We start from the raw sequence: 27328 nt of genomic DNA, 5'->3' as shown, positions 1-27328 counted from the left end.
CTTAATGTAGTAGAGGGCTTTATGAGGCGTGCGAGAGGTGCAAGTGAAGAGAACTCGAAATCAGGGAGAAAGATCTTCACATTCTGCCGTGACCTGTAGCTCAGCCTTTGGGAGGGAGACGGAGACCGGAAGTGGACCCCAGCTGTGCCACCGACAAGCTCTGTGACCGGGAGGTAGCTTCCTAACGCCTCTGCCTCTCAGTTTCCTGGTCTGACTAAGGGGAATTGTAATGGTGCCACATTCACAGAGGTCATCCCGAGGATAAAATGAGATAATGCGCATAGCAGTCCTCAAGCAGTGTCACCATTATTAGAGTGGACTGTTTGTCTTTGCCAGATCAATGAGATGAACATGCTACCTATTTTTATGCTCACAAATGCTTCTAGACTTAATTCGTTCTCTTGAATATCTAATATCAATTCAAAATCATGACAATCAGCTTTAATATGTGGAACAATTGAGCAATAAGCATTCTCCCTTTTGCTCTATAGGACATTGTCCATCTAAAAGCATCGACCTAAATCCTAAAGATGAGAGGGAAATTATGCAGGAAGACACAGAAACTATCTTTGCCTGTCTACTTGGAGGACTTTTATTGTCTGTCTTAGTGCTCTGACCTCTCGTTTATTACCTTTCTGCCAAGAAGAAAGCACAAAAAGGAAGAAATAAAAGTGCTCTCAATGGAAATATTTGAGAAGAAGAAAACCTTAGTTTGGTTGTCTTTGCCATATGTTGAATAGTCAGTATCTTCCTGTCACTCACCTTGGCATTGTATGCTCTTGAAAAAGAAATATGCAGAAGAAAACCTTCAGAAGCAGCAATGATATAATTGGGCTGATCTACATTTGAAAGGGCCTGGTCAGGGCAAATGCCATGATTTTTCATTGCTTCAGAACCAAAAACTAATGAGTCAGACTCACCTCTTTGCCCTGAACATGACGTGGCTGAAGGTTAATCACATTAATTACTGTGGGTCAACATTCAGTCCTGTCCTGAAGGAAACCTATCAACCATTTCAAAAGTTCGATTGCCATGTGATGTTTTTCAAAATTTCCTGAACCATCAGAATACTGCCAACTTTGTAGCTGTCTTTGGGGTTAACTCTTTTCTATGCAATAAATGCCTGGTTTCTGAGAGTCTAGAAACTATTGCCTTTGCAAATCAGGGTTTTGAAACTGAGGAGCATGAAATATTGCAGAAGGAAAGAGGGAAGTCAGGGTACAATTATAAAGAAGACCGGAGAAAATGGATATCAGAATTGTGAGTGGATGCTTTTGCCAACCAGTCACTCAAGTCTAAACTAAATGAGACCCCAGAGCTTTCTCCCCATTTTTCACTCAAACTAGCTTTTTAACTAAAAAGTATTTGGGCTCACATGTGGTCAACTCATCACCAGACCAAATATATAAAAACCAATAGGTGCTTTATATGAGCTCAAATTTCAGCTCGTCACAATACTTAATTACTGTAATGATGACCAAGACAAGTACTTTTGAAACTGTAGTGTGTGTAGAAGTCTCTGAGAATTGTATTAAAATACAGATTCTGAATCAGTAGATTTGGAATGGGCCCCAGATTCCGATTTCTAACAACTAATTCAATTACCTTTGGATTCAAGGTCCACACATTGCATTAATTGTTTCAAAGTAAAATCACTTCTAATGATCTGTCTCATTATTGTCTAATCTATGTCAAAATTTTGTGATTCAGAATCCAGTTCACAATTTAAGTCCATCAGAGTTATCATAGAAATAAGTTTTGGAAAAAAGAAAGATGGCGGAGTGGTGGTGACGGCCTGAATCTGCGCTCCCGGGAAGGAAGGCATCGATCCAGACCTGCCACAACGCTAGAAGACCGCTCCCACACAGGAACAGCGGTGTGAATCCACGGAGAATCAGCGTGGGACAAACAGAGCGAGTGAGGTCTGAGGTGAACGAAAATTGGGAACGCGGGACAGACACTAGCCAGCGGAGCGCGGGTCCGATACACCCGCCCCCAGCCGGGGCGGGTGCAGCCTCTCGGGAAAGCGGCTTGCCCTCCGCTCCCAATTGAACAGAGCCCTGACCCAGGCCAGCGCAGAATCACTGAGGGATACGTGGCGCATTGGAGACAGGAGGCTTTTTTTGAGAAATTACCTTAGAACCTGGGGGATCTCAGCTGAGACAGCGCTTGGCGAGGAGGGACGGATCTGCCCCAGGGCAGAAAAACACAAAAGACTCCCGGACAGCAAATAGCGTTGTACCCCGTGCTGCCTTTTTCGGCAGTTCTCCAGCCGGTCACCCCCGTGCGTGTCCTTGCTGGCCAGCCCCTGGGCAGTGGCGGTCTCTGCCTGCCGGGGAGCCGGTCCCCTCCAGCCCCGGAGCTTGGCAGGCGCCATCTTGAAAGCGAGAGCGAAACGGCTCGGGAGCCAAAAAGTGCCCAGCGGCTCTTTCTGCCGGTGCTGCCTTTTTCGGCGGTTCTCCAGCCGGTCACCCCCGGTGCGTGTCCTTGCTGGCCAGCCCCTGGGCAGTGGCGGTCTCTGCCTGCCGGGGAGCCGGTCCCCTCCAGCCCTGGAGCTTGGCAGGCGCCATCTTGAAAGCGAGAGCGAAACGGCTCGGGAGCCAAAAAGTGCCCAGCGGCTCTTTCTGCCCGTGCTGCCTTTTTCGGCAGTTCTCCAGCCGGTCACCCCCGGTGCGCGTCCTTACTCGCCAGCTCCTGGGCAGTGGCGGTCTCTGCCTGCCGGGGAGCCGGCCCCCTCCGGCCCCGGAGCTCGGCAGGCGCCATCTTGAAAGCGAAGGCAAAACCGCTCGGGAGCCAAAAAGTGCCCAGCAGCTCTTTCTGCCCGTGCTGCCTTTTTCGGTGGTTCTCCAGCCGGTGACCCCCTGGTGCGCGTCCTTGCTCGCCAGCCCCCGGGCAGTGGTGGTCTCTGCCTGCCGAGGAGCCGGTCTCCTCCAGCCCCGGAGCTCTGCAGGCGCCATCTTGAAAGCGAGGGCGAAACCGCTTGGGAGCCATAAAGTGCCGAGCGGCTCTCTTTGCCCGGCGCCCTCCGCTGGTCTCTGAACCAACGCCAGGAGTGCGGGATATGCCGGGGCCGCGCTCGGGGTGAAGGGGCAGAGCTGCGCTAAGGCAAAAAAAAAAAAAAAAAAAAACACGAACAAGAAGAATAGGCTCGCCGAACTGTATATTTTATTCTTGGTAAATTTCTTCTGGGTTTTGTTTGTTTGTTTGTGTTTGTTTTTTTTTGGTTTTTTCTTTTTTTTCTTTCCTTTTCTTTTTCTTTTTTTTTCCGGCGGCGGATAGCCTCGGCGGGCACCTTTGCCCTCTGGGCCTCTGGCTGCCGCGCCTTTTTGAGCGCGGAGGTTGGATCCCCACCACCCTCGGAGCTGTGCGGGCGCGCAGACGTCATCTTGAAATCCACTGCGAAACCGCCCGGGACCCAGCCGAGCGGCAGTGAAGGGGCGGAGCTGTGCTAAGGCGTAAAACAAACAAACAAACAAAAAAACATTGAGTTGCTGAATTATATACTTCAGATTTGTGTATCTTTCTGCCTTGCGGTGTGGTGAAGTGCTATGTAGTTTGTTTTTTGTTCATTTTTGTTGGCGTTTTTGGTGTTTTTTGGTTTGGATTTTTGCGTTTCTTTCCTTTTCTTTTTTTTTTTTTTTTTCTTTTTCTTTCTTTCTTTTTCTTCTTTTTTTCTTTTCTCTTTCGTTTTCTCCTCTTTCTTTTCTTTCTTTCCTTTTCTTTTTTCTTTTTCTTTTTCTTTTTTTTTTTTTTCTCTTCTCTTTCTCCTCTCTTTTCGCTTTCTAACTGGGGACCCACGGTGAGCTTCAGAACGGGCCAGGTCCCTGGCTCTGGTACATACCAGATCCTGAGTAGTCACCCCCAGGGCCGGAGATCTGCGGGCACGCAATTGCCACTCTAGGGCCCACAGCCAACTCACTGCGGAGCAATAGGGTACCAAGAGGCTCCCTGGACGGCCCTCTCCCCTGGTCCACGGACCTTATATAGGATCCCTGCCCAAGTGTAAACACTGAATACTTCTCCAGAAGCGAGAGTGTGGAACCTGATCCCTGGGGACATTGGGCCAAGACAGACTTTTGCCCGTGGGAGCTACAGCAACTGGGGCGCTGAGCAAGCAAAGTCACCGTCCTCTCCCCATAGCTAGTATCTTGCCGGCAGATAGAGTCAGAAACCTCCCCTATAGAGGAAGAACCAAAGGGAAACAAACAAACAAACAAACAAAGAGAATTTCGGTCTACTGTTAGTGTGGACCCTGCCTGCCTTCTGAAAGACCACAACACAGTGTCCTAACTCACCAAAGCGGTCCTGGATCACTCCAATCCTCTAGGATTGGACCCATCGGAAGCAGTCCCCCAACGGAAACAGAAAAATCTCTGAACAATACACAACAGTCTCCCCCCTCTTGCCAAAAGAAACAACATACCTAGACTGTTTCACAGCCTAAGAATAGAGCACAAAGAGTCCTGTTAACCAGACTAAACCTATAAGTAAAGATCCAACGACAAATCTAGATGGGAAGGGCCCAGCGAAAAAACACGGAGAGCAAAAAGAATCAAATGGAAAGCTCATCCCCAAAGAGAAATACCAGCTCCCAACCATTTGACACAAACCCGACTCAAAACACCAATATGTCACAGGAAGAATTCCAATTATGGATTATAAACAAGCTGAATAATATACAAGAATCAATGGATAAACAACACAAGGAAAACACACAAAAAATACAGGATTTGGAGGAAAAATTCACTAAAGAAATTGAAATATTGAAGAAAAACCAAACTGAACTCCTAGAAGTGAAGAATTCACTCAGAGAGCTACAAAACACTGTGGAAAGTCTCAAGAGCAGGGTAGATCAAACAGAGGAAAGAATCTCAGAAATTGAAGATAACTCCTTCCAACTAAATAAGTCAGTCACAGAGATAGATCGAAAAAGTAAGAGAAATGATCTGAGTCTTCAAGAAATGTGGGATTATGTGAGGAAACCTAACTTGAGAGTTATTGGCATTCCTGAGGGTGAAGAAGATAACAAGCAAGGGTTGGACAAGCTATTTGAAGACATAATCGAGGAAAATTTTCCAGGCCTTGCCAATACTCTAGACATACAGATTCAAGAAGCTCAAAGGACCCCTGGGAGATTCATAGCAAATAGGAAAACACCACGCCACGTAGTCATCAGGCTGACCAAAATATCCACTAAAGAGTCACTTCTCCGAGCTGTAAGGAGAAAGAAACAAGTAACTTACAAAGGAAAACCCATCAGAATTACGCCAGATTTCTCAGCTGAAACCTTACAAGCAAGAAGAGGTTGGGGCCCCATTTTCACGCTTCTGAAACAGAATAATGCCCAGCCTAGAATCTTGTACCCAGCTAAGCTAAGTTTTCTATACGAAGGAGAAATCAAGACATTCTCAGATAAACAAAGGTTGAGGGAATTCACCAAGACAAGACCAGCCCTCCAAGAAGTACTCAAAAGAGAATTATACACGGATCAGCACAAGAAAGATCCACGAATGTAAAACTACTCAAGAGCTAAAGATCAAATTCCAGATCCCACAATGGCCCAGGAGAGAAAACATCACAATGAAGTTCTACCCAACAAGCTGAACAAAAAACTGTCTCACCTATCAGTTTTCTCAATAAATGTGAATGGCTTGAACTCCCCGCTCAAGAGACATAGACTGGCCCAATGGATAAAAAAATACAATCCAAGTATCTGCTGTCTTCAAGAAACTCACCTAACCTGCAAAGATGCATTTAGACTGAAAATAAAAGGATGGAAATCGATATTTCAAGCAAATGGTAACCAAAAGAAAGCTGGTGTGGCAATCTTAATTTCCAATAACTTAGCTTTCAAACCAACAAAAATAATAAAAGACAAAGATGGCTACTACATACTGATTAAAGGCACAATTCATCAAGAAGCCATGACTATACTCAATATATATGCACCCAACCTAGGTGCACCTAGATTCATAAAGCAAACCCTACTAGATCTCAACCAAATGATAGATAACAATACTGTAATAGCTGGAGACTTTAACACCCCACTGACAGTACAGGACAGATCCTCTAAACAGAAAATAAACAAAGACATAATGGACCTCAATAGAATGCTAGAACAAATGGGCATGGCTGACATCTATAGGACATTCTACCCAAAGTCCACAGAATATACATTCTTCTCATCAGCTCACGGGACATTCTCTAAGATTGACCATGTCCTAGGACATAAATCATGTCTTCAAAAATTCAAAAAAATAGAAATTATACCATGCATCTTCTCAGATCACAGCGGAATAAAAGCAACAATGATCACAAACAGAAACCCTCACTCTTACTCAAAGTCATGGAAGCTAAATAACCTTCTCCTGAATAATTATTCTATAAAAGAAGAAATCAAGATGGAAATCAAAAATTTCTTTGAATTAAATGACAATGGAGATACAACTTATCAAAATCTATGGGATGCAGCTAAAGCAGTCCTGAGAGGAAAATTCATATCCATAAATGCCTATATCAAAAAGACAGAAAACATGCAAATAGACAACCTAACGAATAGACTCCAAGAACTGGAGAAAGAAGAACAGAACGATCCCAAACCCAGCAGAAGGCGAGAAATTACTAAGATCAAATCAGAACTAAATGAAAAGGACAACAAAGAAACTATAAGGGAAATTAATAAAACAAAAAGTTGGTTCTTTGAAAAGATAAACAAAATAGACACACCTCTGGCTAGACTAACCAAGAGCACAAAAGTAAAATCTCTAATAACCTCCATTAGGAACATGAAAGGAGAAATCACAACCGATGCTACAGAGATACAAGATATCATCTATGAATTCTACAAAAATCTTTATGCACACAAACTGGAGAACGTGGAGGAAATGGACAAATTTTTAGAAACACATAGTCTTCCCAGGCTCAACCAGGAAGAAATAGAGTACCTGAACAGACCAATATCAAGAACTGAAATCGAAACAGCAATAAAAAACCTTCCCAAAAAGAAAAGCCCTGGTCCAGATGGGTTCACACCTGAATTTTACCATACATACAAAGAAGAACTGGTGCCCATCCTACATAAACTATTCTCCAATATTGAGAAGGATGGAGTTCTCCCTAACACGTTCTACCAAGCCAATATAACATTAATACCAAAACCTGGAAAGGACACAACAAAAATAGAGAACTACAGACCAATTTCCCTCATGAATATAGATGCAAAAATTTTCAATAAAATACTAGCAAATCGAATCCAAGTACTTATCAAAAAAGTAATCCACCACGACCAAGTGGGCTTCATCCCCGAGATGCAGGGGTGGTTCAACATACGTAAATCTATAAATGTAATTCACCACATAAATAGAAGCAAAAACAAAAACCATATGATACTCTCATTAGATGCAGAAAAAGCATTTGACAAAATTCAACACCCTTTTATGATAAAAACGCTTAACAAAATAGGCATTGATGGAACCTACCTAAAAATGATACAAGCCATATATGACAAACCCACAGCCAACATCATACTGAATGGGGAAAAACTGAAAGCACTCCCACTTAGAACTGGAACCAGACAGGGCTGCCCATTGTCTCCATTACTTTTCAACATAGTATTGGAAGTCCTTGCAAGAGCTATCAGGCAAGAGAGCAGAATCAAGGGAGTCCAAATAGGGAAGGAAGAGATCAAACTCTCACTTTTTGCTGACGATATGATGTTATATCTGGAAAACCCCCAGGATTCAACCAAGAGACTCCTGGAATTGATTAACGAATACAGCAAAGTCTCAGGCTACAAAATTAATATACACAAATCAGAGGCATTTATATATGCCAATAACAGTCAATCGGAAAACCAAATTAAAGACTCAATACCCTTCAAAATAGCAACAAAGAAAATAAAATATCTAGGTATATATCTAACTAAAGAGGTAAAGGACCTCTATAAGGAAAACTATGAAACACTGAGAAAAGAAATAGCAGAACTTGCAAATAGATGGAAAAATATACCATGCTCGTGGATCGGAAGAATCAACATTGTTAAAATGTCTATACTACCCAAAGTGATCTACAGATTCAATGCAATCCCTATTAAATTACCAACATCATTCTTTACAGACATAGAGAAAATAATTATACACTTTGTATGGAATCAAAGAAGACCCCGTATAGCAAAAGCAATTTTAAGCAACAAAAACAAAATGGGAGGTATTAATTTGCCAGACCTCAAACTATACTACAAGGCCGTGGTTCTTAAAACAGCCTGGTATTGGCACAAGTGCAGGGACACAGACCAGTGGAACACAACAGAAAATCCAAATATAGAACCATCCTCATATAGTCATCTAATTTTCGACAAAGCGAGAAAGAATATACTCTGGGGACAAGAATCCCTATTCAACAAATGGTGCTGGGAGAATTGGTTAGCCACTTGTAGAAGACTGAAACAGGACCCACAGCTTTCACCTCTCACAAAAATCAAATCACGGTGGATAACAGACTTAAACCTTAGGCGTGATACAATCAGAATTCTAGAAGAAAATGTAGGAAAGACTCTTACAGACATTGGCCTAGGCAAAGAATTTATGAAGAAGACCTCCAAGGCAATCACAGCAGAAACAAAAATAAATGAATGGGACATGATTAAATTAAAAAGCTTCTGCACAGCCAAAGAAACAGTCCAGAGAATAAACAGACCACCTACAGAATGGGAAAAAATTTTTGCATACTACACATCAGATAAAGGACTGATAACAAGAATCTATTTAGAACTCAGGAAAATCAGCAAGAAAAAATCAAGCAACCCTATCAAAAAGTGGGCAAAGGACATGAATAGAAATTTTTCAAAAGAAGATATAAAAATGGCTAACAAACATATGAAAAAGTGTTCAACATCTCTAATCATCAGGGAAATGCAAATCAAAACCACAATGAGATATCACTTAACCCCAGTGAGAATGGCCTTTATCAAAAAAACCCAAAACAACACATGTTGGCGTGGGTGTGGAGAGACAGGAACACTAATACACTGCTGGTGGGACTGCAAACTAGTGCAACCTCTGTGGAAAGCATTATGGAGGTATCTTAAACAGATTCAAGTAGACCTGCCATTTGACCCAGCAATCCCATTACTGGGCATATACCCAAAGGAAAAAAGGTCATTCTGTAACAAAGGCACGTGTACCCAAATGTTTATAGCAGCACAATTCACAATAGCAAAGATGTGGAAACAACCCAAATGCCCATCAATACATGATTGGATTAGTAAACTGTGGTATATGTATACCATGGAATACTACTCAGCTATAAGGAATGATGAAGATACAACATCTCTATGGTTCTCCTGGAGAGAGCTGGAACCCATTATATTAAGTGAAGTATCCCAAGAATGGAAAAACAAGCATCACATGTACTCACCAGAAAATTGGTTTCCTTGATCATCACCTAAATACAAATCTGGAAACGACACCAATTGGGACATCAGACTGAGGTGGGGGGTGGGGGAGGGGATGGGGGTATGCCTACACAATGAGTGCATTGCGCACCGTTTGGGGAGTGGTAACACTTGAAGGTGCTGACTCGGGAAAGGAGGGGTGGGGAAAAAAATATGAAACTATTGTTTTTAACTTGCACTGTTCACTTAATAATTTATCATGAATATTTCCCATATTATTTCATATCATTGTACAAGAAATAATGTATACATTATGAGGACATACTGTATCTAACAAGATATACTGTTAGACTCTTTGATTCTGTAAAATAAAAAAAAAAAAAAGAAAAAAAAAAAAAAAAAAAAAAAAAAAAAAAAGAAATAAGTTTTTCACAGTATATTGATAATCAGCTAATGTTCAATCAACCATAAAGATTATTCAGAGCTATCGAATTACCCAAGTCTTAGTTATTAAAGTTTGTTGGGATAGGTCATTATGATGTATACAGAATTTTCTATTTGACTTTTTGCTTTTGATTTTTCTTAGATGAAAATTTTAACTTTTTAGATTATAAAATAAAATTTGAGCTGTAAATTTAGGATCGGTTGATATTATAACATTAGCATTTTTGATTATGGAGTGACATAAAAGAAATCTGAAAGTCATCATTAATAGGACCCTGTAACTGAAGTGGAGTAAATATACAGGCCAGAGAAAAAGCACTTAAGAATCTGAGGCATTGCTCTTAGACAAAAATCTCTGGAACTAATAGCATTAATAGTAGATAAACAGCAAAGTCCTGGTTCAAAATATGCCTAGCATCTAGCAAAGAGTCTGGCATATACTAATTCACAGTGTGTTGAATTTAGCTGAATTGCAAGGCTCTGCTCTATTCACCAGAATTATTTGCCAGAAGAGACCAGTGGGACACAAAATACTACCATGGCCAAAAGAACTTTTTAATAAGCAGGATAGATATATTCCCAAAAGCCTCTTTCCGCAGTAGATACTGCAGCCATGCTCACTCTCCATTTGCGCTTCATCCTCCCGCCACACCCAATAAATGCTAACCTTAGGTAAACCCAACAGTCTGTCTTCTTAGTGCCTGCACTCAAGCAGCTGAGAGCCTCTGGAGCAAATCACACCACGAGGTTGATTGATAGCACTTCCAATTTGTAATTATTAACACCAGTCTCAACTGAGCTCTTGACATCCTCTCTGATCTTGTCACATTATTCCAATCATTCTGCCCTTACTTCACACTCCTTAGATGACCAACCCCTCCCATGTCCCCTTCCCCTTCCCCATCCGTGGATGGCCTTAGTAAACATACTTGTAAATAAGGCTGTGGGCTCCCAAGGCAAATTGTCTGCGTTTTATTCAGGTTCCAGCAACTCGTATAAATGCAGCTTTAGGCATACATGTCTTGACAGTTCTGTACCTCAGTTCCTTGTTGGCAAAATAGAAACAATAATATTTCCTGCCTCATACAGTACATGTAAAGCTTCTAAAATAATGTCAGTACATGTAAATCTTCTAAAATAATGCCTGCCATCCATAAACCCAGTTTACTATTAACTGGATTCTAACTATGTTTTCACAAGAAAAATAGAAGCCACCAGATGAAAAATCCCTTAACTCCCCAACCCCATATCAACAGCTCCATCTGCACCTACCTTCTCTTCTTCCCTTCCTTGATGCTATATTTTCTTGGGAAATGTCTACTTTTTCACTTGTGCTCTAGAGCAGGAGTTGGCAAACTATGACCCATAAGCCACATTCCACCTGTTTTTTGTTGGGTTTTTGTTTGTTTTTTGTTTTTTTGAGGCAGAGTCTTGCTCTGTCACCAAGACTAGAGTGCAGTGGCATCATTAGCTCACAGCAACCTCAAACTCCTGGGCTCAAGTGATCCTCCTGCCTCAGCCTCCCGAGTAGCTGGGACTACAGGCATACACCACCACAGCAGGCTAATTTTTTAATGTTTTGTAGAGAAGGGGTCTCCTCCACTATCTACCTCATAGCTCATGTCAGAAATGTCGCATATCCAATCACCAATTCTATAGATTGAAGATTACATTTTTAGTGTTTATTTTAACTTTATTATAAAAAATTCAAAATACTTTAAAGTATAGAGAAAATTCTATAAAGTTCCATATATCCATCAACTAGCCTTAATACTTGTTATCATTTTACCATACTTCCTTCATCAGCTTAATTATTTTTTATTGGGTAAAATATACATAACATACAAGTTACTATGTTAACCACTTTTAAACGTACAGTTCTGTAGGATTGAATACACATTGTTGTGCAACCATCACCACCACCCATTTCCTGAATATCACATTTTTTAACATGATATCCCTGCCATCAACTGTTCTCTGAGTCACCACTGCGTCCCCAGGGCCTGGCATGGTGCCTGTCACAGTCAATCAATATCAGTTGAAAAACTGAATGAGGTCTTCAGGTCCCTTCTTAAATATCACCAGCTAAAAATACTCAGAATATTGTTGCAAAGATCAAATTGAATAATTTAAGAAAATCCTCTTTGTGATCTTTAAATTCCAGTGTACATCATGATATTATTACTGGGGAAGCCAGGCATAAAAAATAAAAGTAAAATATACCTGAAATGACAAAGAAACACATGTTAAATTGCCATAATGCATACTGTACATTAGTGTATCCCAAAGTGAATTACTGAAATGCTAGTTTATGAAATAGTCAAAAGGAAAAACAGAAAGCTTGCTGTGGCTTAAATGTTTTTATCCCTCTCAAACTCATGGTGAAACTGAATCCCCAGGGCAACAGTGTGTGCAAGTGGAGACTAATGGGAGGGATTTAGGCCATCAGGGCTCTGCCCTCACGAATAGATTAAGGCCGCTATAAACAAGGCTTGTGGCAGTGCACGTGCTCTCTTCCTGTCTTCTGCCACAGGACACAGAGTTCCACTCTTGCCTTTCCACCTTCCACCAAGGGAGCACGCAGTAAAAAGACCAATACCAGATACTGGTGACTTGATCTTAGACTTCCCAGCCCCCCAAAACTATGAGAGGATAAATTTCTGTTCTTTATAAATTAGTCTGTGGTATTCTGTTATAGCAGCAAAAAAAAAAAAAAAAAAAACAGACTAAGACAAACTGTTTACTTAGATTAATAAATTTGAAAAACGCTTTAAATAATTTCCCCCCTCTCCTTTGTAGATTGACAAAATATATTACCCTTTGGAGCATTAAAAGATAAAATAATTCCCACTATTATTTATGGAAAGTAGTATGGAGATACCTCAAAGAGCTAAAAGTAGAACTACCATTTGATTCAGCAATCCCACTGCTGGGTATTTACCCAAAGGGAAAAAAAGACGTTTTCTAAAAAAAGATACTTGTACTCGAATGTTTATAGCAGCACAATTCATAATTGCAAAGACGTGGAAACAACCCAAGTGCCCATCAGTACATGAGTGGATTAATAAAATGTGGTATATGTATACCATGGAGTTCTATTCAGCCACAAAAAACAATGGCTATCTAGCACCTCTTGTATTATCCTGGATAGAGTTGGAACCCATTCTACTAAGTGAAGTATCCCAAGAATGGAAAAATAAGCACCCAATGTACTCACCTTAAATTGGTTTTAACTGATCAACACTTAAGTGCACATATAGTAATAACATTTATAGAGTGTCGGGCAGGTGGGAGGGGGGAGGAGGGGATGGGCATACACACACCTAATGGGTGTGATGCATACCGTCTGGGGGATGGACACGCTTGAAGCTCTGACTCGGCTGGGGCAAGGGCAATATACATAACCTAAACATTTGTACCCCCATAATATGCTGAAATAAAAAAGAAAAATAAATAAATAAATAAATACCCTAGCTTAAAAAAACTCGAAAAAGATGAGCAAATTAAACCCAAAGTACTTGTCGTCTTCTAGTAATTCACCAAAATGACGAACACAAAGGGAAAGAGGAGAGGCACCTGATACATGTTCTCTCTGCCTTTTAGAAAACATGGAGCTGTTCCTTTGGCCACATACACAGGAATCTACAAGAAAGGTGGTATTGTAGACATCAAGGGAATGGGCACTGTTCAAAAAGGCATGCCCCACAAATGTTACCATGGCAACACTGGAAGAGTCTACAGTGTTACCCAGCATGCTGTTGGAATTGTTGTAAACAAACAAGTTAAGGGCAAGATTCTTGCCAAGAGGATTAATGTGCGTATTGAGCATATTAAGCACTCTAAGAACAGAGATAGCATCCTGAAACTTGGAAAGGAAAATGATCAGAAAAAGGAGGAAGCCAAAGAGAAAGGTACTTGGGTTCAACGGAAGCACCAGCCTGCTCCACCCAGAGAAGCACACTTTGTGAGAAGCAAAGGAAAGGACCTTGAGCTGCTGGAACCTATTCCCTGTGAATTCATGGCATAGGAGACAAAGCTAATAAAAGCCGCTGGACTCTAAAAATAAATAAATAAAAATAAACCCAAAGTGAGCAGAATAAAAAAAATAAAGATTAGAGTAGAAATCAATGAAATTTTTAAAAATAGTGAAATGAGTGAAAACAAAGGTAGTTCTACAATTATTATAGTCACTAAAATCAACAAACCAACAACCAGACAGACAAGGATAAAATGAGAAAATACAAAACTTACCAATTTCATGAATGAAAGAACTAACATCACTACAGATTCTACATATATTAAAAGGATATTAAGAGAATATCATGAATGACTTTAAGCCAATAAATTATACAATATAGATAAAATGAACAAGCTTCTTGAAAGATAAGAATTACCCAAGTTCAATCAAAAAGAATTACATAGCCTGATTAGTCATACTTCTTTCTATTAAAGTGATTTAAGTAAGAAATAATATCAATTGTACACAAATGCTTCCAAAATTTTGAAAAGGAAGGAATACTTCTCAATTCATTCTGAGGTCCCCATTATTTTGCTAACAAAAGAGACAAAGACATTGTAAGAAAACCACATACCCATATCCCTCATGAACATGGATGCAAAAAGTTCTTAAGAATCCAATAATATATAAAGAGCATAATACAACATGACCAAGAGGGATTTATCCTAGGAATTCCCAACTGGTTTAACATTCAAAAACTGAGCAATGAAATTCACAGAAACAAAACAAAGAAAGAAGCAAACCTTTATGATTTTCTTAATAGATGCAGAAAAAGTATTTCATAAAATTCATCATCCACTCCTGATAAATGCTCTCAGAAACTAGAAATAGTAGACTACTAAATCAGTCTGATAAAGGGCATCTGTAATAAAACCTATGCCTGACACCATACTTAAATGGTGAAGAACTGAATACTGTCTTTCTAAGATCAGGAACAGGACAAAATATTCGCTCTTACAACTTCTATTCAACATTGTACTGAAGGTTCTATGCATTACCACAAGGCATGAAAAAAATATAAAAGCCAACTCAAATTGGAAAAAAAAATTTAAAGTCTATTTGCACACATGACATAATTGTCTATGTAGAAAATATCACGCAATCTGTGAAAAAGCTATTAGAAGTAATATGCTATTTTTAGCAAGGTTTTAAGATACAAGATCATATACAAAAACTTTATTTTAATATTGGTAATGAAAAATCAGAAATTGAAATTAACACAATAGTACCATTCATAATAGCAACAAAAATATAAAATCCTTAGAGATAAATCTGACAAAACAGGTACAAGAAATACACATGGAAATTATAAAATATAGCTGAGAGAAATTAAAGAATTCCTAACTATATTGAGATATGTATCATGTCTGTAGATCAGCAGACATGATGTTAAGATGTCAATTCTTCCCAAATTGATCTGTAGATACAACACAATCACAACCAAAATTTCTTTTTTTTTTTCTGAGACAAAGTCTTACTCTGTCACCAAGGTTGAAGTGCCGTGGCATCAGCATGGCCCACAGCAACCTCAAACTCCTGGGCTCAAGCAATCCTCCTGCCTCAGCCTCCTGAGTAGCTGGGTCTACAGGGATATGCCACCATGCCCTGCTAATTTTTTCTATTTTTAGTAGAAACGGGGTCTCGTTCTTGCTCAGGCTGGTCTCCTACTCCTGAGCTCAAGCAATCCTCCCACTTCAGCCTCCCAGAGTGCTAGGATTACAGGTGTGAGCCACTGCACCCAGCCACAACCAAAATTTCAACAGGCATTGTTTTGTTAATTGAGAGGCTGATTCTAAACTCATATGAAAATGTATAGGACCTAAAATAGCTAAAACAACTTTGAGAAACAGGAACAAATTTGAAGGACTCATACTACCCAATTTCAAGACTTAAAATACAGTAATCAAGATATTAGTGAAAGAATAGACACACAGCTAAATGGGACATAATAGAGATCCCAGATAAAGATTCATAAATATACAGTTAACTGATCTTTGACAAAGGTGCAAAGGTAATCCACATACTCTTCTCAGTGAATGGTGCTAGAATTTATTGGCTCTACTTGTCTCTTGTGATTGTAATATATTTTGCCAATAAAAGTAGAGTGCTTCAACAGAAGAAATGGGCTTAGTGAAACTTGGTTAATTAACACTGTTTAGCTGACTTCATGGTACCACATCAGTTTCTTTGTATCTAAATATTTAATGCAAAACCCAGGACCTGTCTGATTAAGAAGACATGAAAGGGAAAAAAATATTTGACAAATCTGCAAATGATTATCAAAAATGCAAGAGGAGCTCAATTTTATGCATTGGAATTTGAACGATAGAATAGTTGCATGAAATACAGTCCCTTTCCCTCTAGGAAGTAACACACATGAGGTGATGGATATGAGTAAGGAGCAGTATATGACTGAGGGTTAAACTATGTATTGGAATCTTATAAATGTTTTCTTGAATTCTGTTATTAGCTTGTAAGGGTTAGTTACATTTTGTGAATGCTTATTCTGTGGTAGCCACTATGCCAAATGCTCTAACTAGTTACCCTTCTTTAATCTCTGCAAAAGACCTGAGTTCAGTACTATTACTATCCTCATCGTATGCATAATTTGGAAAGGGTGAGTAACCTTGATTTTGCCCAAGATCACTTAAATTTTATGTGGCCAAACTATGTCTTGATATCAAATCTCATGGTCTTACCAATTTTTGGAGGAGGTCTTCAGTAAGAACCATAGAATTATAAAAAAAACATTTCATAAAGAAGTTGAGGATTGAAGTAGCGTTTAAGGAGAGCAGAGTTGGGGCAAGTGGTACAGATAAAAAAAGGAAACATTCGAAAGTTCCTGAAAAGTAAAGGAAAAAATGGACTGTCAGATTTGCATTCATTGACAACCCTCCACTCTGTGTTTTTCTACATATTTTATCATTAGATCCCCCAACAGCAATCCTCTAAAGTGATTATTACTATTTCTTTTACAAATAAGTAAACTGAGGCTCTGAGAACTTATGTAACTTGCCCAATAACTCCCAGCAGTTCCAATCATAATCTAAAATACATACTCTGTATACTACACCACAGTGCCTCCTGAATTCAGTTAGAAATTATACACACACACACACACACAAAGTGCTCTTCATTTCTATGAATATAATCATGCTGTCCAGTATGGTAGCCACAAACCACATGTAGCTATTGAGCACTTGAAATGGCTAGTCCAAATTGAGACGTGCTGTGAGTATAAAATACACATCAGATTTCAAAAACATGAAATAAAAAAAGAATGGAAAGTATCTCGTTAATAATGTTTATATTAACTACATGCTCAAAGGATTATATCCTAAGTATATTGGGTTAAAATAGTATTAAAGTTAATTTTACCTGTTTCTCTACTTTTTCAACTAACTACTAGAAAATTTTAAATTACACATGTGAATTATATTTATGGCTCACATTATACATCTACTGTAGAGTTTGGGTATATAATATAAACTTTTTTGTCTTTTTGAATAATGTGCCTGAAATTCTCAAGATTGCTATTTCCCTAGCCCCAGGATTAGGATTTATCCCTTAAAATGCAAGACCAATTAAATGCCTGATATGTTAACCTACTATTTCTTTTGAATGAATTTATCAGACATTAACTCAGTCATCTGGAAAGCCCCTGAATAAATGGGGCTGAAGCACAAAGAAATTTTGATTTAGATAGAATCAAGTTCAGTTAGAGACAGTGGGAGAAACGGATGGGTACTGGGTTTAGTGGCGTTGGCAACACTGGTCGGCAGACTGACGGGGAATGAGAGGCTCAGGAAAGTCAGGAAGAAACTGCAAAATGAAATAATTGCTAACCTGACAGTGTACTCAGGATGGGCCTACACACCGATTTTTATCACTGTTTCAAGGACCAAATTTTGCTCCATACAAGTTATGATTGCAATGTCAGAGATACTCTCTGAGCCTGTAACTCTGAGTAAGGCTTCGCGCGACCGCGCTCGAGCCCAAATGGCCCCGGTTGCAGTGCGTCCGGCTGCGGCGCGGACCGCAGAGCTCGCGCCCTTGGCGAGCAACCGCGGAGGCCCGGTGAGGCTGTCGGCTTCGGCGTCACGGTGCTAAGAAGGGGTGGAATGATGGCAGGGAGCTCACTCTTACATCGCTATTCTGAAGGAAATTATCGCTATTCCTGATATGGGAGCCTCCCTTTCTGTCAGTTTTCAATTCCTTGTTTCCTTATAGCTATAAGGTTTTCCCTGATATGGAAACATTTTAGTGGGAAGGAAAACTGTGTTGGAGAGATTACAGCCAGATACTTAACGGAGGCAATTTGAGTACTCCTGTGACTGAGGTTGAGAAATTGTGTTTTAATTGCTGTGTTAAATGTGAAGACCTAGGAGAAAACAGCAAGATGGCGGGCCGGAAGCAGCCGGCACAGCGCCGCTCCCAGAGAGAAGCGAAATGGCGGTTCGGCGCTCGGCTCCCGGCGGACCGTCTGAGAAAGAGCTCTGAGAATCCACACACGGGAGGTGCGAGTGAAGTGAAGAAGATGTAAGTGGAACAAGCTGCTCAGCAGGACGAGCGGTAATGACGGAAGGAGCCCACATGTGGGAAAGGGGGAAACGGAAAGGCCCAGACTCCATGTTTCCCCTGAGGATCCGGTCCGGAGCAGCGGGAGGGCCCCGCACCGCGGGAGGGCCCCGCACCCCACCAGGCCGCCGGGCTGACAGAGACCTGACTGGGGGCTGTGCGTCTGCACTGCTCTGGAGAGGAGGGACAGCTGGCTCCCAAGCCCCAGGCCTGTGGCTGGTGCCATTATTATATCCAACTCTGGAACGCTACTTTTGCCCCGGGGGTCAGATCTGTGACACCACCTTGCTCCTGCCAGGTGGGCAGGGAGTGAGGAATCCCAGTGTTCATGTGCGCCCCATGGACAGGTGGTGTGAACCCCCACACCCCGCCACCACCAGGGGCCCTGGGAAGAGCAGGAGACTAAGGGCCTGGCACCTGCTGCTGTGGCCTGGGTGATCCTGCTCAACCGCACTTCCCAGGGGACCCAGGCAGAGCACACGGCCGTAGCCCTCAGTACCTACTGCCCGCTGCCAGGGCAGTTGGACCGCTGTCACTGTCGCCTTACTGCTCCCAACACCACCGCTGCCTAAAAGGCCCTGAGAGGCACAAATGCCAGTGTAGCTGTGGCCTTTGCATCTGGCGGTCTGCACGCCAAGGATGCACACTGTCCTGCGTCCTGTACCCGGAGCAGCCTTGCCCAGCTGACACAATTGATAGCAGTGTGATGAAGTGCAAGGAATAACACCCACAGGGCCAGGACTCCCAGCTCTTTCTTTTACTATCTGTGCAAAATGTAAGAGTTATTTAAATTCTCTAAGGCTTCATTTGGTTATTTGTGAAATAGGAATAATAATTTCCCAGAAATAGCTTTATAACAAACAGTAGATTAAATGTTATATGATACCATATATAAAAGTGTCTAGCCCAATTCCTGATGCCTAAGAGGTACTCAATAAATGGTGATGGCGATTTTTATAAATAGCCCAGCACGCTGGGCTATTCTTTCTATTTTCTGCCCAGTTAAGTGTATTGGGAGAAGAGACTTGGCTTTATAGTTGGGCAGGCCTGGTTTCAAGTCCTGACTCTGTCAATGACTAGCTGTGTGACCTTGGGCCAGTTACTCAAGCTCTCTGACTTCTATCTCCTCACTCCTGAGATGGTAACAAATACCAACTTCTTGGAGTGCTTTCAAGAGTTAGAAGAAATAAAGTATGTGAAGTCCATGGTACGTTGCAAGCATTCACCATCTGTTGCTTTCCCCTCTCATCTTAAAGCCAAATCACCTCAATTCATCAAAAAGCTTAGAAAACAGTTTGTTATAATCTTAACATTAAGTGTATTTCAATGAATTCTAACTTCTCTCAAATCAGAAATATAGTAATTTAGAAATTTTTCATTAATTTATTAACTTGAATGCAAACATTCTCCAAAGACTAGACATGGAGCATTTCTTATACATGGATTTCCAGCCCTTATCAGCCTGAAGGTCATTTGGCCAGAATTTGTTCCCTTAGAGACTGTCCAGCTCAAGCTGCTACTTTTCCAGGCAAGAGATTGGCAGCCCAGAAAGGTGAAGTGACAGAAAATCCAGGTCAGGTGCAAAGACGATTAAATAGTTAGAAAGTGAAATTTGTGAGCAAAGTAATTTTGAAAAATATAAGTTGTTTCTTCTAGAGATATCTGAGGACAATTCAATGATGGTTGCCAAGCAAAGCAATGTTTATGCTACAAGGAAAGGTGTGACTCAGCTACCCTCCATTTCCGCAAAGGACAAGGGGGCTCTGGACCTAATCACAGCGTGAAGGATTTAGAGTAAATACAAGAAAGATGATAACAAGAATAGATCTGACAAGTTTCTCTGATTTATTTTCTATTGTCCTTTCTAAATCTCCCAGAATCATGATTCAAATGTATAGTGTCGGCCATGTGTATTTACTTCCCTAAGCTTCATTCATTCACCCAATGCACAACTGGGGAGCACAGCGTCTGCCCTGAGCACCAGGACAGGCTCTGGGGACACAGGAACCATATGGGCATGGTCCCTACCTTTGTGACACAGTCCAACTGGAGTGCATGTTATGTACAGGGTCCTTAGAAAGGTACATCTAGAGTGTTAGGATCATTTCCTCATTCAAGAACTTTCTTCAGCACCCTGTTGGTAAAAATAATAAATTCCAGATTCCTTAGTACGTCATTCAAGTCCCTTCAAAGATTTTCCCCTTCTTTCTAGTCTTACCTCTCAACATTCCCTTAACATGTCCCAACTACCCACACACATGCCCCAGCTACACAAAGGTGTTATTAGGGAAGTCCTCTTCCCTAGATATTCCTTTGTACAAAGACACTGTTGTAACTCAGGGTTTTTGCCCATGCTATTTCTTCTGTTTGGAATGCTAGGCTCCCCACCATCCCTGAGCCCCAGGAAGTAGAGTGGGCCTTCTTTTTAAGTAGCAGGCACATTGTTAGTTCTATACATCAGTATACCTGCGTAGATTTTGAGCTCCAAGAACACAGGCATCTTTTGTGGCCTAGTGGTTAGCAAAGGGCCTAGTTCATATTATGTGTTATATATGTGGGTGATCGCTAAAAGAAGGAAGGAAGGAGGAAGGGAGGGAGGGAGGAAGGAGAGTCTCACATAATGGGATAATAGTTCTAAGTCTTAACTGTGTCTCTCTCCTAAAGGTCTCTTCCTACTCCTCGCACAATCCACCCACCCCTACCTCTATCTCTAGCTTGTAACCCACTATAGAAACTGAAACAAAAATAAAATCCACTTGAGTCAGAAAGATTCAGACACAGACTTACAGAGTAAGTTTTTATAATAGCAGATACTAGACAGATGACCCCAGCTGAGTGTATTAGCTCAGGCTGCCATTAAAAATATACCACAGACTGGTGGATTAAACAACAGAAATTTATGTTCTCACCCTCCTGAAGGCTATGTCCAAGATCAAGGTGCCAGCTGATAAGATTATTGGTAAAGGCTCTCTTCCCAGCTTGCATGTGGCCAGTGGCCTTCTCACCGTCCTCACATGGTGGAGACAGCTCTGGTGTCTCCTCCTCTCTTATAAGGGCACCAGCCCTGTTGGATGGGGGCCCCACCGTTATGGCCTCATTAAACCTTACTTCCGCCTTATAGGCCCTATCTCCAAATATAGTCGCATTGAGGGTTAGGCTTTAACATTTAAGTTTTAGGAGGACACAATTCAATCCATAGCACTGAGGAAGAAAGGGAAAATCAGAAGTGTCCCTCAGATCAGAGAGGAAGAACAGAATAGCCTCAGTCTAGCAGCATGGAGGGTTAGGAAGAGGGGGTGAGAAAGGACCTTCCTTTGAGGGTTCCTGGGGTTGACTGAGTTCTAAGTTTTCTTTCTTCCTCATGTGTAAGGAGGACAATTGCCCAGAGTCAACCTCCTGCCCGGAGAGCATCAGGTGGGCGTACCTGGACAGGGTGCCACCCTGGCCTCTGCAGGCCGTCAACATGCTGGACTTTGCAACCTAGAGATTTTGTATGGGGACATGGACACTTGTGGCATAAGAAAAACATAAAATTATTCAAAACTTTCCATCCTGGGTTGAACTCAAAGTACTCCTTAAGAAGAACACAATTACTGAGTGTTCCTTCCTGGTGGACACCAAGGTCCCCTACAGCTGTGCCCTGCAATGGATTTTGGGAAATTTGAGAGGTCAGACCTATGACCACCAGAACAGGCACAAGGAAAGTTCATTTGGAACCTCTGTTAGCTCCCTAGCACTGCTGGCGCAAATTACCACAAACTGGGTGACTTTAAAAAACAAAAATTTATTATCTCATAGTTCTGACGGCTAGACATTTAGACTCAAGGGGACAGCAGGTCCATGCTCCCTCTGAAGGCTTGAAGAAAGAATGCTCCTTGCCTCTTTTAGTTTTAGGTGGTTTCCAGCAATTTATTTGGGTTCTTTAGTTGTGGCAATATAACTCCAGCCTCTGCCTCTGTATTCACATGGCCCTCTTTCTTCTGTGTCTCTGTCTCTGTCTCTGTCTCTTCTCATAAGGACACAGGTGATTGGATCTAGGGCCCACCCTAAACTAGTATGACCTCATTTTAACTGGCATCTTAGTTATATCTACTCATATTCTATTTTCAAGTAAGATATATTCACAGATAGCAGGAGTTAGGGCTTGAACACATCTGGCAGTGGGACATGATTCAACACACAACAGAACCTAAATGTTATCATCATAGTACAACCTACAGAAAAGTGGCAAATTAGATGCTGCTCTGTGATAATTTATTGTAAACATGCTATTACTCAATTATTGAGAAAATTCCATCTAAAATGCTGCTCAACTACATTAGCATTTACTACTTAATGCTCTGCAAAATACTTGAAGGTATAATTAGTTGTGCTGTGACTCAAGGGTTATGTATCTATTAAGGCCCTGATCAGAGAAGCAGAACCAGTAGGTGATATATATTATGTTATATATTATATATTGCATATCATATATTACAAGGGATTTTATCTTACATGAGTGTGGGAACTATTTAAGCGATCTCTGTAAAGTTGTTGTCTTCATGTCTGCCGTTGGAGCGTGAAGTCCACATAACAGGCATCAGCATAAAAGACGGGTGCCAAGTAGAGGAGAATAAAGTTGAGTGAAATCCATGAGCACAGCCATAACCCGGGTCAATTCTCGCTGCCTACTGGAGAAGCTGGTGCCCGTCCTTCTGGAGCTGCACACACCTGGCCCAAGGGTTGAGAGGCTGAAGGGGCCCAAGGGAAAGGCGGAGTAGTTGCGAGTGCAGCTGTTGTTCCAGCAGATGAGCAATAATGTGAGTAGCACAGAATGAATGACTCTGCTTAATTTCACCTCCGGAGTCTTCCACAAGAGTGTCTCCCTTGGCCTGCTCTCACCAACAGTATCACCCTAACCAAAACACCCAGAGAAGGGAATTCTGGGGAATGTAGTTTGACTAGTCAAGATGACGCATTGTGAAACCAACACAAGTACCACGGCCAACAAAGAAAGGAACCATGACATAGTATATCCCTCCCTGAGAGATTCACAAGCATATCAAAGGCTCAGAAAATTTCTTGAATTTAAAAATAAATAAACTGTTCAACTTTGATCTAGGATTTCATATACTTATTAGAATCATTGATTTTGAAAACTGTGATTAGGAACTTACTGTGAAAACACAATGATTACTTACTGGTGTGATATTGTGTTTTGTTTTTTGGTTTTTGTGGGTTTTTTTTTTTTTTTTTGGTATATTTCTGTGAGTAAATCCCAGAGAAACTCTACAATGAGATGCTGTGTTTCTTTAAAATGTCAGTGTTTAAGTGCTGGGTACTAAGTGGAAAAGAGTTTCTTCAATTTACTAATCAATATATCCAGTCACACTCAATTTCAGGGAAAGATATACTGAATTTGTGCAATAGTCTGGAGAAATTTAGACCTTCTCAAATCATCCTTAAGTAACCTATTTTAAAGACTGTGGCTCTACTTTATTTTCATTAAATGTTTAATAATAAATAAAGTTCATTTGATTCCTTATTGAAAGTGACTATAATAAAACCTCCTAAGAAGCAATGCACACACAGTATAGCATTCAGAATTTCAAAACCAGATTATAAAAATAGCTACCATTTGAGGCAGCATAGTAACAATTGAGAGCATGGACTCTGGAGCCAGTCTGCCTGAACTTGAGACTCAGTTCTGCCAGTCCTGTGTGACACTGGGTAAGTTATGTAACTACTCTGAGCCTCAGTTTTCTCATATGTAAAGTGGGGATAGTAATATTTCCCCATTCCTAAGTTATTGTGAATATTAAAGAATTTAATATTTATAAATGTTTAAACAGTGCCTGGCACATTGTGAGTGCTCTGTGTGTGTGTGGCGAGGTGGGGGGGAGCGGTGTTTGTCAAGCTCCTAATCTGTGAGAACTGCCATATATTCACTGTCTCATTTAATCCTCACAGCAATCCTTGCAGGGCCTGTACTGGCATCCCAATTTCATAGACAAGGAAACTAAGTCAAATAGAGGTGAAGACTCTCTCAGGTTACACAGTATGAGGCAGGGCCAGGTCAAAACCCTAAATGGCTCTGACTCTAAAACATAGACTTGTTCCACAAGGCCATGGTGCCTCCCAAGCAGTTTTAGGTCTCTCTGAGACTCCTTCCTGAAAGTCTCAAAAGATGAGATCAAATTGACTAGCTTCAGAAATGGAATTAGCTCCTCTCTCCAGGGGTGCTAAAGTTGTTGCTGTCACTCATTCTTGACCTAGACTGGATATGAACGCAGAACTCAGAACGAAAGGCTACATGAGTTTATTTTTCCCTGAGTTTACACAGTCCCTAGAAAGTTCTTTAAATATTTTCAATCAAGGGCTTAGAAAAATTTTAAAAAATAACCATGCACATACAATTAGAAACTGGCGTGTGCTGAATTAAATATGAGAGGTGAAACTGATTATAATTATCAGGGACTCCTTGAAAGGAGGTGCTAGGAAGAAAATACCTCAGATTCTCACAGCCCATAGAAAGGGGGCTGACGTGACTTGATGGCAGAACTCACATGAGCCCAAAGCAGAAAGTCTAAGCCAAGAGATCCTCTGTGTTTAGCGGTCAGAGAGAGACAGAAACCAGGCTGGAATGGTCTGGGGAGATGTGGCTGTGTTATTATGGTAACTATTACAGAAATGTAAGGCAAGAGAATATTTTAAAAGCAAGTATGAAATAATCCCTTTCACATAAAAATCATGCATCTGTGTGAGTATGCATGCATAACAGAATTAGAATTAAAAATAGTCTTAGATCTATATTCACTGATATGCATGTCGTTTGTATTAAAAGACTGAATACAATCTGTTAAGAAGACAGAAAAGAATCATATTGGAAAATGATTCTATTCATTTAAATAAATTCTATTTATTTAAAAAAATACACGTAAGAAACCCTCTATGAGTGTCTAGATGTGTGTGTGTGTGTGTGTGTGTGTTTACGTGATCGAGGAGGTATGTATGGAAGGATATGCACTGAGTCTTTATCATTGATTAACTAAAATGTGTAGGATTGAGGGTGGTAAAAAATAGTTAGCTTGGCTTTCGCACAATTTTTCTATCAAACTGTTTCCCTTCTTAGAATAAATTCGTATTGCATTTATAATTTGAAAACATCAACTAAGATAACATTAAATATTAAATTCATGATAAGGTTGAAAACGTTAATGCGTAAGTGGGAGTGTGGACCCAGGACTCAGGATGTGGTGCCTGTGTGAGGGGAGGGGTGTGGCACACCTCCAGTAAGCAACAGCCAGAACTGAGCCTTTGTCTGGTCAGTCTAAAGCTATACTTCCTCTACTGCATCATGCTGATTGAGGAACCCCAGACACACGGCACTTAGGTATTTAATCTTGTTCCCTGGAAGTATATTGCTGGCCAGACGGCAAGCCAGCTGATAAGCTATCTCAGAATTCCCCCCTGACAAGATAGTTCTTTGCAATATTCCATCTGAAAAACCCGTGGATTTTATGAAACAAATAACTAGTCACAGAGGGGAAAGGGAAGATATGTTCCTTTGGTCCATGTAGAAAGATTTGCAATCTCAACAGTGTGAGCCAGATAAAAAGCAAAGGAGGAAGATGTGAATGTCCTTCAAAAGCCAGTGAGTTTGGGGATGGAGTCAAGGTTATTCTAAGTGAGATTTAATTTCTTTTTTCTTTTTTTTTTTTTTTTTTGGAGACAGAGTCTTGCTCTGTGGCCTGGGCTAGAGTGCTGTGGCGTCAGGCTAGCTCACAGCTACCTCAAACTCCTGCGCTCAAGGGATCCTTCTGCCCCAGCCTCCCATGTAGCTGGGATACAGGCATGTGCCACCATGCCTGGCTAATTTTTCTATGTATTTTTAATTGTCCAGCTAATTTATTTCTGTTTTTAGTAGAGACAGGGTCTCACTCTTGCTCAGACTGGTCTTGAACTCCTGACCTTGAGCAATCCACCCGCCTCGGCCTCCCAGAGTGCTAGGATTACAGGCGTGAGCCACCACGCCCAGCTGAGATTTAATTTCTAATCAGGGGTTTGAAAGCTCATTCTCTCTTGTCCACCTAAGAACCGCATTCCCCTCAAACACCACCAGGGAATTCTCCCAGTCTACATGATGGATGTCAACCATGGTTCCTGATTTATACCGTAGTCACCTCTGAGAATGGAATCCTGCCACTGGCCTGTTCCTGCTGGGAGGTCTGTAAAAGACTGAAAGCATCTGTTAAGAAAGAAAAGTAAAAATAGAAGCCATGGTTTAGATATACCCCAAAGCCAACCGCTCCTAACAACATAGCCAATACTTAAGTCATCTTAATTTTCCTGAAACACTACCTTCAATCATGATTGAAACACAAAACCTAGACTTTATGTCCTTGTCAGCATGATTCAGTGAAATTAAGCCAATCAGCTATACACAAATCAGCTTTAAAACCTCTACTTGCCTTAAAAAGAATATTAATGTATAACAGCCAATAGCAAGAAAGGTCAAAATACTTCCTATGTTGTGCTTTACAAACTGTATGGGGTAATTGCTGTAATGTGAGCTTCTTACTGCTCTCTGAAGTCTCCTAGTTCATGAACTATTCTTTTGCATGCACAGTAAACTTTTCAAATTTAAAATTCTGTAACTTGATCTGATATTTTTTTCTTTAGATAGAGTCTAGCTCTGTTGCCTGGGGCTAGAGTGCAGTGGCATCATCATAGCTCACTGCTACCTCAAAATCCTAGGCTGAAGTGATCCTCCTGCCTAAGCCCCCTTCTGCCTCAGCCTCCCCAGTAGCTGAGACTACAGGCACATGCCACCACGTCCAGTTAACTTTTTTATTTTTTGTAGAGACAGGGTCTTCCTCTTGCTCATGCTGGTCTCAAACTCCTGAGCACAAGCGATC

At 41.0% G+C, this 27328-nt stretch overlaps 1 pseudogene; it reads left to right on the top strand.

Moving 5' to 3' along the window:
* Window positions 1–13376: 13376 nt before the first annotated feature.
* On the top strand, window positions 13377–13864 carry LOC138400222 (large ribosomal subunit protein eL21-like; annotated as a pseudogene).
* Window positions 13865–27328: the final 13464 nt, after the last annotated feature.

The sequence above is a fragment of the Eulemur rufifrons genome, chromosome 19 (assembly GCF_041146395.1).
Source record: "Eulemur rufifrons isolate Redbay chromosome 19, OSU_ERuf_1, whole genome shotgun sequence".
Lineage (NCBI taxonomy): Eukaryota > Metazoa > Chordata > Mammalia > Primates > Lemuridae > Eulemur > Eulemur rufifrons.
This window is presented reverse-complemented; position numbering and strand designations above follow the sequence as displayed.